This window comes from Pinus tabuliformis, chromosome 2_2 (assembly GCF_031772625.1).
Source record: "Pinus tabuliformis cultivar Carrire ecotype Pingquan chromosome 2_2, CPIR1, whole genome shotgun sequence".
Taxonomy (NCBI): Eukaryota; Viridiplantae; Streptophyta; class Pinopsida; order Pinales; family Pinaceae; genus Pinus; species Pinus tabuliformis.
In genome coordinates, this window is record NC_142300.1 from 779,012,437 (window position 1) to 779,025,460 (window position 13,024).

Sequence of the window (13,024 nt, forward strand, 5' to 3'; positions counted from 1 at the left end):
CCCAAGACAGCTCCAATTGCAGTATCTGAGGCATAAGAGGATATATGAAAGGGTAGTGTCCAATCAGGTCCTCTCAAAATGGGAGCTGCAGGCAACTGATGTTTAAGTTCATTAAATGCTTTTTCACAATCATCAGTCCACTTAAATTCAGCATTTTTTGTTAATAACACAAATAGAGGAGAAGCTATTTTGGAAAAATTCTTGATAAATCTTCTATAGTATCCAGCATGTCCTAAAAAGCTTCTTACATCAGTTTGTGTTTTGGGGATAGGGAGGGTCTGAATTACCTGTATTTTGGCTGGATCGACTTGAATTCCTAGGAATGAGATGAAGTGACCCAATACAATACCTTGATTCATCATCATATGACATTTTTCAGTGCTTAAGGCAAGGTGTGCTTCTATACATCGTTTAAGTACTTTTTCAAGGTTCTGCAGTGCATCCTCAAAAGTTACTCCATAAGGAGTAAAGTCATCCATAAATATTTCTAAGGAGTCATTTAGCATATCAGAAAAAATCCCTATCACTGCTCTTTGAAATGTTGCTGGAGCATTACATAGCCCGAATGGAAGAACCTTGTAAGCAAAGGCCCCCCATGTGCTAGTAAACGTGGTTTTGTCCTGGTCTTGGGGTACAATCTTAATCTAATTGTATCCACTAAATCCGTCCAAAAATGAAAAGAATTTCTTACCTGCCAAATTATCTAATACCTGATCAATAAATGGTAAAGGGAAATGGTCTTTCTGGGTGGCTTTATTTAAGGCTCTGTAATCCACACATACTCTCCATTTGCCATCTTTCTTGGGTACAATTACAAGTGGGGAAACCCACTCACTGTCAGATATAGAATATATAAATCCTGCATTCAACAGTTTTTTAAGTTCTTCCTTAACAATTTCCCTTAAATTGGGATTCATCCGTCACTAGGGTTGACAGACAGGGTGAGATCCTTCTTTAATATAAATGCGGTGGGTGCATAGCTCAAGAGAAATCCCCTTCATGTCTGTATAATCCCATTCAAATGCTTCTTTATTTTCCCGGAGTAACTTTATTAACTGTTGTTTTTCATTATCAGTTAAGTTAGGATTTATATTTAATGTTTTGCGAGGTTTAATTTCTATTGTTGTACTTTTGGAGGAGCTTCCTGCTATTGTCTGAGATAAATTTTTAGTTTTCAGGTTCTGCTGAGATTCAGATTCCAAGATAGCAGTAAAATGATTATACATTTCTGGGCTGACCGAAGAAGGTTCAGAAATGAAGCTACTGATTAATTCATCTTCGGTAGAATCTTTGAAAGTTAAAGCTTGTCCGATAGTCCGGATAGGTTGGGTTTCTTCATCCTCATAATCTACCCATATAGAATTGTCATTATTAATCATGGGTGTAGCATGAGGATAAAGGGTAAGTTGTTTGGTTTCCTGCCCATTAGAGATGGTCATTGATCCTGATCTACAGCTGATAAAAGTATCTGCTGTAGCTAGCCAAGGTCTTCCTAGAATCAATGGATGACCCCCCAACTTTGTTTTAGTTTGTAACACCACAAAATCAGCTGGGTAATTCCAGGATTCTATAGAAATTATTAGGTCTTCAATGACCCCTTCAGGTTTAATTGTAGAGCGATCAGCCAGCTCTAAAATGGTTGGAGTTTCCCTAATAATGTTTTTTAACTGCAGTAATTGTGTTGTTTCAAGCGTCATAATGTTTATTGCAGCACCCAAATCTACTAGAACTTTAGAGACAAAGGTTTTTCCAACCTGAACTGTTACTGTAGGGTGACCAGGGTCACCATATTTCACAGGAGGATCTTTTTCTGTCATTAAAGCAGTCAGTTCTCCCATCACATGAACTGTGAGGGGGTCCTTAGCTTTTCTTCCAGGTTTTTTTATACAAATATCTCTAACGGTCCTAGCATAAATGGGAACATCTCTTAGCGCTTGTAACAATGGAATTTTAACATATAAATTCGGCAGTTCACCTAAAAGGTTAAAAGCAGGTTGCTCAAGCGTTTTGGTGAGAGCTAGACGTTCAGGGAATGACGGATCTGCTGTTTGAGCATTCTTGTTAGATGCTGATTCAACTGTTTCAGCATTATTGTTAGCTGGTTTTTCTTTTCCAAATTCTTCTTTATCAGAGTCAGTAATGTCATCAATGATGGGTTCAACAATTCTCCCTGAACGAAGATGGATATCGTTACATTGCATAGGGGAACACGCTGATTTTGAACATTAATTACTTGCAGAGCTTTATTATTATTTGAGTTGGGGTTAGGCTGCACAGGCAGCTGTGGTCCAATTGCTTGGTTATTCGGAGGAGTGTTGGATGGTAAGGAAAGAGATTGTTGATGCTGAGGAAATGGCATCTGCTGGGCTGCCCAGTTCGGATTCTATTGATTAAAATACGATTGCTGGGGAGCCCAAGGATTCCACATGGTAGGATCGGGAAAAGGAAGACTTGGTTGCCGCATGGGTAAAAAATTCATCATATTAAAGGGTGGGTACTGCATTTGGTTCATGGGTGGGTAATTCGTTTGAAAAGGAGAATGATTATTCCAACGACTAAATGCTGTGTTAGAATTCATACCTTGTCTTTGTGGCCATTGCCTCCTCTGTGTCATCAGATACACTGCTTTAGCTTCTTCTTCAGTTGACTGCAGTGCTGCTTTTATTCCCGGTAGAGAGGGGCATTGCTGGGTCTCATGGCCTTTTCACAGATTGTGCAGACTGGTACCTTATCTAGTGGGCATTCCCTGAGTGGGTGTTTTTCTCTGCATTTAGAACAAAAAATAGCTAGGGCAGCTTCTGCTTCTGCCTGTTTCTTTTTTACCTGCAGAGCATCAATTTGTGAAGCAAAAGAGCTTAACATTTCAGTTTTAAATTCTTCCAACAAATTACCTATTTCAGCCCTTGTTGCTCCTCCACTTGCTGACTTCTGGACTCTTGAATATACGATGTCCCTGCTTTTTGGTCTGCTTACTGCTCCTCTTGAACATCTCATACAGAGGTTGATAATTTCATCAAATGGTTCCTTGGAAATGTCCCCTTTTCCAAGCATATTCAACATGTCCAAGCAGTCATCTCGTACCCCTTTCAACAGTATTGTTTTCAGAATATATTTACTCATGGTAGGGTGGTCAGACCGCTGCAGATTATACTTCAGTCTTTCCACAAAGCCCTCCATATTCTCATCCTCCTTCTGAACCATTTTAAACAACTCTTCCTTCCTTTCTCTTGTTCGGCAGTAATCCTAATATTTGGCCAGAAAACTTTCTTTCATCTGATCCCAGGTAGTGATTGCCTGAGCTCCTAAGCTCATAAACCACCTTAATGCATTCCCTTTCAGTGTTGCTGGAAACAGTTTTAGTTTCTGATTAGGGCTCACATAATCATAACTCCTACATAGTATATCAAATTCAAAGAGGAATTCATCTGGGTCTTCAGAGGATAACCCATGAAAGTTGGGTAATGCTGAAAGTGGAATGTTCTTCATAGGGGTTGCCCCTCTCGGGAGCTCCCCAATAGGGAACTCCAGGGTAGAGAGTGAGTTTTCCCCCTTCCTTCTGCTCTGTTATCCTCCATTGGTCTTTTTCCTGAATCGCTTGCTCTATCTTCAGTATCTTTTGTCTCTTCAGGTTCTTCTGTCGATTCCTCAGTGTGCTCTGGTATTTCCAGCTTCCTTTCAGGTCCTAGTACTTCCTCCGTCTGTCGATCTGTTTGTGAGGAATACTGGATCTGAGGTCTTCGTGAACTCGTCCTCTGTGATGTCTCGGACTTTGAAATAATTTCGTCAATGAAGGTCTTTCTTCCTCCCCCGCCTTTGCCGCCTGTGAGATTAGGTTTCCTGCGTCCTCTCATGCACCTGTTATTCTTAAAAAGAAATCATTAATGCTTTTAAAATCTCTAGTCGCCTTCCCCGGCAACGACGCCAAAATGTTGGCTACTTGAATTGTTTATTGATTAAACAGTCAGAGTACCACATTAATTTGTCAACCCGGGAAAGTCCTTTTATTTCAAAGGTGACCTCGTACTGTATGTACTTAATTCTAAAAGCATTAAAAGCTGTAGTATACACAATCCTATCTTCTGTCAACTCCTTACTCTATGTTATAGTAATTAAAATATATTGCAGAGATGAAATGAAAGCAGTTAACTAAGAATACAAATCTGCAAAGAAAAATAATGGTTGCTCTGTTAGCAGAGGATCAGGACCCTATCCTCAGGGTAAGGATGTTCAGCACCTGCCCCTGTAACCAAATTGCCAACACATACTGCAATTTCTAATCACCGGTGAAGTATTAACAAAACAGAGTATCAACAAAAGAGATAATGCTACAGAATTCAAACACACTCACACACTAACAGAAAATAAATGGGTGAATCTTGTGAAGAAGGTGTCCCTGTCCTTCTCACAAGATTCCCCAGAACACAGACGCTGGATTAGATGTTCAGAACAACTTTTTATTCATCTGCCAAAATGTCCAGTTACAATGAAGATTCAGACTTGTTTTTTTTCAAAATTTCCCTTACAACTGGTTTTTCTCCCCCCCTTCTAATGTAGATGTCTCCTCTTTATAGAGGAGACATCTATTACAATAGACCATTACGGTTCATTCAGTTTAACCTTTTTGTCAAAAATAAAAAATCCATCCTTCTTACAGGATGTCGTTACAACAATGTGACGGTGTATTCTTTCCTGGGTCTCTTACTGTTACACAGCTGGTAAACAATCCTCAACCGTCTTCTTGGAATCCTCGTACTATCTGCCAGCCACCTTTGCCGCTTCACCATTGTTGCTGATTTAGTAAACTCATGCTGTTCCTGGTGTTTCGGCAACTGTGACTGTGTTTTACCCTTTCTGGACAGTTGCTGATCGTGCTGTATCAGCATGGAACTCTGCCGATCTTCTGATAGTTGTTGTTTGTCATTTCCGGTATTCCAGTTGTTGCAAAATAATGTTTTCCCTGCTTTAGATAGTTGTTGTTGCCGGTGTTGCAGCAACTACGTAGTTGTTGTTTCTAGTGTTGCAGCAACTACGAACTATAATTTCTGCAGACTTTAGACAGTTCGACGGTTACTTAGCAACTTGGTTAACTTTTCCAAAGATTAATTATAAAGATAACATGAATATGTAATGAATGATTAAACATATAGTAATGAGGAGAGTTGCTTCATACCTTGGAATGATTAGGTCATTATATAATCAAAAGCTTTCAACTTATGGACTGAAGAGGGTAATATTATAGCAAAAATACAAGGTCAAAAGTGGTCAATTCGGAGTCCTAACACTTATGGCTATGCTTTTTCCTGCATCGGGGACAGAAGATTGCCAAATTCTATTCTGCCTCCATTTGCTTTTGTTTGGCCTGCATAATATCAAGTTGTGTAGTTAGTGTCCCTAGTATATAAGTTTTAAAATTTTCCAATAAATTTCCAATTTCTACACGTGTTACTCCTTTTGTCGAAATTTTATTATCTCTTACAAACTGATCATGTTCTGCCAGTTTTACTCTTGTGCTGCCTCTTGAGCTCCTGATACATAAATCAATAATGTCAGTAAAATTTTCTTGATAAATATCTCATTTTCCCATAATGTTTAATGTTTCAATCCATTTTTCCTTCATGCCCCTTATTAATGTTGTTTTTAACACATTATCAGGTAAAGGTAGTGATGCATAAGGAGATATTTGAAGATTATACTGAAAACATTCCACATACTCTAGTGTTTCATTAGGTCTAGCTGTCATCTGGAATATTTCATCCTTCAGTTCTCTAGACCTGCAATAGTCCTGATATTTTTTTAGAAAAGATTCTTTCATTTGATCCCGGTTATTTATGACCCCGCCACCTAACCCCATAAACCATCTTAAAGTTACCCCTTTTAAGGTAGAGGGAAATAGTTTTAGTTTCTGGGGATCGATGGTGTAATCATATCCACTACATAGTACATCAAATTCAAATAAAAATGCATCTGTACCTTTTGATGTAAGATCATGGAATGTAGGGATATGTTGAACAGGGATTGCTTTCATAGGTGCATTTGCTGTAGAATCCACTATGGGGTATTTTAATGTAGAGGGTTGGGTGTTTAGCTGGTTTTGAGCCATTGGATTGAATATATGCCAATAAACTTCTGGGATATCTAGGAGGGTATTTCTAGGTTGAGAGGGAATGGCTTTAACAGGAATAGTTTTAATATCACTTCCTCTATCTGGGATAATGAGAGTGCCTGATGTCCGAGGAGATTGAGTTTCTTCAACAATGATTTTTGCAGCACTTCCCTTGTCTGGGCTGTTTAATGGCTGAGTTGTTCCAATAGGAGACCTTGGTTCCTCTGTTTCCCCTGTTTTTCCTTCTCCTTCACAAAGATTACTGAGATTCCCTTCCTGCAATAGTTATGGAGTAGAATTTTCAATTTCTTGAAAGTCCTGCTCTTCAGTTTGACTATGCACCTCAGCAAAGGCTACAGATGGTGATCCTGTGGCCTGAAGGGAACTAGTAGGTTGTTTAGAAATGACTTTCCTGGGTCCTACTGAGGGCTGAGATTCTGCTTTCTTGTAGATCTCGTCTATGAAGGTTGTTCGGCCAAGGGTCACCGGCCCCTTAGCTTTTTCTGGATTGGGTAGAGGTTTGGAATTTTTTCTGGATTTTTTCTTCTTAGTCATGCACTCAAATTAACTACTAAATTCTACTCGATCAACACAACAGCAAATATGTAGGAAAGCGGGCAGAGGAGCAGGGCTTTTACATGCTCCACACTTAGGTTCTTACCTTCCGTTTTTAAAACCCAATTCTTCTCTAGCAGGTTCGTACACTACTCTGAAAAAAAGAACAAATGGCTACACTCTTTCCCCGACAATGGCACCAAAATGTAGAGCTATAAAAAGGGTCTCTTTCACCTCTAATTACCTCACATTAATATGTCAATCCGGGAACGTTTTGTTATTTCAAAGAGTGTCTCAGTCTGAGGCTATCATTTGTCAGAGTAATGCTAGGAGTACAGTGTTCAGAAATACAAGAGTAAATGGATGATTGTCTACAACTTAACCAATTCAAAAGATTAAATCATACATTCAAAAGACTAAGCAACTTATCAGTCAAGGGTTCGGTAGCAATAACCCATCGCTTTGGAAACTGATGGAAAAGAAAATCAGATAACAGATCGTGGATCTGGGGGCCGAACAATAGATGCCAATGCTCACTACAGCCTAAGATCATTCTTCACACCAATAAATGGAACGACAAATAAGAAATGGAACAACAATTAATAAATCGAACAACAAATCTAAAATGGAACAGCAAATCCGAAATGGAATAGCAGCTAAGAAATAGAACAACAACTAGTCTCACAAGCAGTAACAATCTTAGTCTATCAGATCAAATGCATTAATCGTAATCTATAGGAATCAAATGACGATCTTTCACTCTTAAGAATAACACACACCAATGGAACAACACTGATTACTGATAAATTATGGAACAATGCTTGAAAACCATATATGCACACAACACACTTAAATGTTAATCAGATCCAAGTATCGATCTCAGTTAGAAAGAATACGACTGCAATTCCAAAAAGAACAATATTGTTGATAAATCCATCAGTCGAAAAGAACATAACTTCCAAAATGAATTCTGTAATGTTAATGAACAAGTATACAACACAAAGGTTCTGTAATTGAACAGTAACAATATTCTGTAAAGACTAGAAGTATTAGATCAACTCCTAAAAGAACAGCAATATGATATAGAGTCAATACAATCGTTCCGTCTGTAGAAGCCTTAATGAATTAAACATAACAGAGCATGTGATGTAAACTTATAAAACACACCAGATTACCAAATGACGTCGATAGGAAAACCACGCATAAACCAAACGTAATAATACAGGAGCAAGTGTCCTCCAGGGCCGGGCCCTTAGCCTCTAGGGGTACACCGCTTGAAGTTATTCCAGCCTCAGAGATGAAATAATAACCAAGTTTTTATTAATGCATAGAACAGAATTACAAAAAACCAGTTCTTAGCGAGACTCGATTATCAAAGTTTTGATCTTAAAGGAAATTACATAAAAACATAACCATTTCTAACTCTCTCCCAAGCTAACAGTGCTGCCCCTTTTATAAGGGTGACGCCGGAGATATCTAAGTGCAGAAATAGATAAAACAACAATTCCTCGGGATTAAGGATCCTGAGGGATTCGCGAAACTGTTAGTCCTTAGTCATTTCTTTTCTCTCCTGCTCCGAGCTGATATCTCCACCTCCTTTCCCGGGATGATTCGCTTTGATTTGCTTTGCCTTGTTTGCATTCGGTCTCCCGTCAAAGGGACAGCGGTTAACCCATCCTTGTCCTTTCCTTTGGAACAACAACTTCTCGGTTTTCCTCCTTTTTGCATAAGGAAATGACAATTATCAGCGTTTTCATCTTGCATATTAATCTCACATGGTCTATTATAATTCTTTATCATTTTCCTAGTTCATGGTGCAAAAGGTTTGTAAGTTTCAATGAAAAGACACTGAAATAATCATCAAAAATAGACCTTCTTTAGTACTCCACAGAGGCCTCAGTGAAACTTTTCGTCACTTCCATAAATGTTTCTTTTGTGCATTCCAGATCAAACCTGGTCTCCTTTCCTGGTGCTTTGCAGACCCACTCATATTCCTCAAGCTTCCGCCCCTTATCCTCACCAGTCATCGTTCCACTTCGCAGCATAATATTTACCTTAGGGTGTTCCTCGTGAGGCTCAGTCCTCCTCATCTGTAGGTTCTGAGTTAGCTGCGGAGGCTCCGCCCCCTTTGCGTGAATCTTATCCAATAATATTGGGTAATCCTCTGTTGCATGGTCAACTGAGTACAATAGCAGCATGAAAGACGTGTCGGATTCGGGAAGTCTCTCTCATAGTGTCATGGTCCTCCACAATTGTAAAAAATAAGCTTCCCTCAACCTCTACTAGGTCGTCCTCCACCTTAGCCTCATCCGCACCCTTGATACTCACCTCGTTCTCCCCCAGCACCTTGGTCTAGAGGCCGTGTTTTAGCCTACACCCCTTATGCAAGTGTCCTGTCCATCATTAATTCGTAACTACAAGAAATACGCTCGTCATGACCTACAGATTGACAAAAATTGCAGAAGAGATTTTGTGGTGTTAGTATGAATTTCTTCAGCAAATGGCAATTGTTTGTCTCATGTTTCCCAACTACTTGGTAGATAGCACACCATAGCGTGGGCCCTATACTTGGTCCTGTTGCAGCCTCCGGCCTCAGAGGCATTGGTCCCCTATTGCGACATAATTCGCAAAGACCGGATAATGATCTTTGTCATGCCCCTAACCTTTGCATTTTAGGCACCGAATATCTTCGCGTACCTCAGGCCGAACTGTCCTCTTATTCTTTAGACTCTGCATCTCTAGGCAAAGGTTCTGCAGCTGTGCATGAATCTGTTGAACCCCCAAATTAGCATCTGGCATCGATGTTTCTTGCAATCTCATTTCAATCTCCAGGGCTTCTACCTGAGTCCCAATCTTCTGTTATGATAGTGCAACCCTTAGATGAGGCATGAGTGCAACCACAAAGCATTCGCGGTGCTTCCCCTCTATCAGATTCATGCTAGCTTCGCAGATCTTGCACTTCAATATTTGGTCCAACTCCCAGGGGGTCTCACTAGGCTTCATCATAATCTCCTTGAACCACACAATGGATTGTGCTTCAGACTTAGGTCTACTAAATTCCTTATTCACTGCAGTCTGGATATCTGCTAACCTAGATGTTGGGTTATCAATGTAGTACTTAATGTACCATGTCAATGTGTGGTCTTGTAAAACACTAACCAACATAGCTTTCTTCGTTTGATCATTTGTGATATGATGAGCTTCCCATGTAGCCTTTGTGATGAACCAAAATAGGGCTTATTGATTTACTTCTTTATTCGTCTTACAAAACCTCCGTGAAGGTCTGCGATTTTCGTTCACATAACCCTAACAAGTGATTTAGGAACTTATGCGCCTCTGTAACTACTTTACTATATAATCTCCCGAATTGTATTAAGTGTTGGCCAACTCTACCATGCAATTAAGATGTTCTTCATGTAAACATATATATCTACTTGTGTTCATATAACAGAGGAAAACAAATATATTCGCACATTAAATTATCCAAAAAACGTAAAACCATTGCTTAACATAACATAATCGCATGCAATTGATAGGAGTAAAATACATAGTAATTTTAGAATACTTCTCGTTATTGATGATTCATATTTCTAGTACAAACTCTAACTACCATGCACACATAGGTGCAGGGGTCTGTGCACTCAGCTGCAGGGGTCTGCACACTTAGCTGTGGACTTGTACCCTAGGCCTCTGCGCACACAACTACAGAGCCTCTCGCTTATGCTAAGACTTTCACTCTTAGCTCTTCATAGACTCATCAATGACTCCCACTATGTACCACCTACTAAAGCTTGAATGAACTATCTTAGACTCTTCTAAGGCTTCTTTTTATACAATCCCATGGTCCGTGGATGAAGGGTAGATCTCTAAAGCTGACATATACAAAAGAAGGGCGGAAAAGCCCTTAGTAACCCTTTACACCTTCATGCTCCACGACTACAAAATGTGGAGACTTTACATTCCTTTGTACAAAATTTGGGCTTTTTGCCCCAAACTTTGGGCTCTTCACCCCAAAATTGACCCTAGTGGACCAATTCCCAACATCAAAAAATGACTATGAATTCCATACCTAAGTCTGTGGTTGAGCTAGAGGACTTATATGATATCAAGGAAATATTCAAGAAACCAAATAACTCAAAACTCCAAAGTTCAACTTCGAGTTGAATTGGTTAATCTTGGAATTGACTTTAAGCCTTAGAGTATCAATCTTGGACTTGGTCTTACACTAGATGAAAATTTTTCCTTCAATCATTTGTTGAAGAAATACAAGAATTTGTTTGCCTGGAACTATGAATAACTAAAGATATATGATACTTCCATAATTCAACATACCATCCCCATGATATCTGATGAAAAACCCGTGCAACAAAATCTAATAAAGATCCATTCCATTTAGAAAATCAAATTAAATCTTAATTGAATAAGATGCTCAGAGCCAAAAGTATCTTTCATGTGAGACATTCAAGGTAGGTATACAATCTTGTCCCAGTCAGAAAAAAGAATGGTGATATTCGAATATGTATAGACTTTCACAATCTCAACAAATCTTGTTAGAAGGTGAATTTCCAAATACCTCCTATAGAAAAGATACTATAATCAGTTGCAACCTCAAAACTAATATCTTTTCTCAATGGAATTTCAGGTTAATATTAGATTTTGGTACATCCGGATGACCGTTTAAAGACTACCTTTCGAACCAAATAGGGTACATATGCTTATCAAAACATGACAATTGGGTTAACCAATGCCACTGCCGCATTTCATATAGCCATGGACACAACTTTCAGAGGCTTGGTGAATAAATTAGTAGTAATTTGTTTATATGATATAACTGTGTACTCAAAAAGTCTCAGTAATCATTTAAAATATTTAAAACAAATCCTTGAGGGTTGTTAGAGGTATGGAGTTTCTCTCGAACCCAAAAAATATTTCTTTGCTTTAAGTGAAGGAAAGATCCTTAGATTTATTGTATCCAAACAAGGAATTCACATTGATCTTGGTAGGATAAGAGAAATTTATGGAATCCCTCTATCTCATAACAAGAGATCCATGCAATCTTTCCTAGGCCAAATAAATTTTGTCTGAATTTTTGTCCCTGAATTTTCACAAATTATTTTAACTCTCCAATATATGTTTAAGAAAATTGTCATTTTAAATGGGGACATATTGAGCATGAAGCCTTTGATCTGATTAAACAAGCAATGTTGAATGCTCCCTCTCTAGAAACCCTGACCTTTTCTAATCATTTCATTTTATATACCTTTTCTTCTGAGAAATCATGCGCGACTATATTAACACAAGTCAACGATGACAAAGTCGAAGCACCAATTTATTTCTTTAGATCCAATTTGCAGGGGGCTGAATTAAACTATTCAAATCTTGAAAAATAAGATTTTCATTGTTTCCAAATCAATAAAACATTTCAGACCCTTTCTCCTGAAAACCCACACCAAGGTAGTAGTCCCATTCTCAGTAGTGGGAAATATATTAATACAAAGATATTTAGGTGAGAAAAGGGAAAATTGGGTAACAACAGTACAATAATATGACATTGAGATCAGATTAGCGAAAATTGTAAAACGTCAAGGTTTTTGCATAATGTTAGCAAGAGCATCCAACTTACTAGCACTACAATATTCAGGTAATGATATACAAGTATTTGAGGTAAGCCTCAATGAAGTTGAATCCAAATATGTTGATATCCTCTTTTATTTGAAAAAAGGATATGCCCCTACACAACTAAGTTACAAAAGAAAAATGGCTTTCAGGTTAAACTCTAGACAATACCAAATCATCAATAATGTGTTTTTTTTCCCGTGGAAAAAGTCATAATTTCCTTTATTAAATAAGAAAATTACATTTTGTAGATGTTGAGCATATACATATGGTGAGGCTAGGCCTGTCAAAAAACAAAAGTGGTTCTGGAGTACTCCACACAGGGGAGAAACTATTCAAAAAAGAAAAAATAAACTTATAATCTCTTCGCAGAGAGACTAGTTCTGAGATAAAACAAGTGAAAGTATATATAAATATTTACATATGGTCATTATGATAAAAAATGTTCATGTTGCGCCTGCATTAAGCTCCTGGATCTATGAACGGCCTGTGATAGTGCTGGTATATAATACCATCCCTTTCCTCTTGTATCAACCAAGTATCATCATCCCTGAGCGCTGCTTCCTTGGATAGGTGGTCGGTAGCTGAGTTGTGCTCCCTGTAAATGTGTTGACAAATAAAGGAGTCAAAATTTGTGATGACTCTGAGAGCTTCATCCAAAATATGCCTTAATGTATAAGCACTCCATTAAGTTTTCTTGTTTAACCAATTGCATACTATTTTTGAGTCACCAAATAGTTGTAGGTTCAA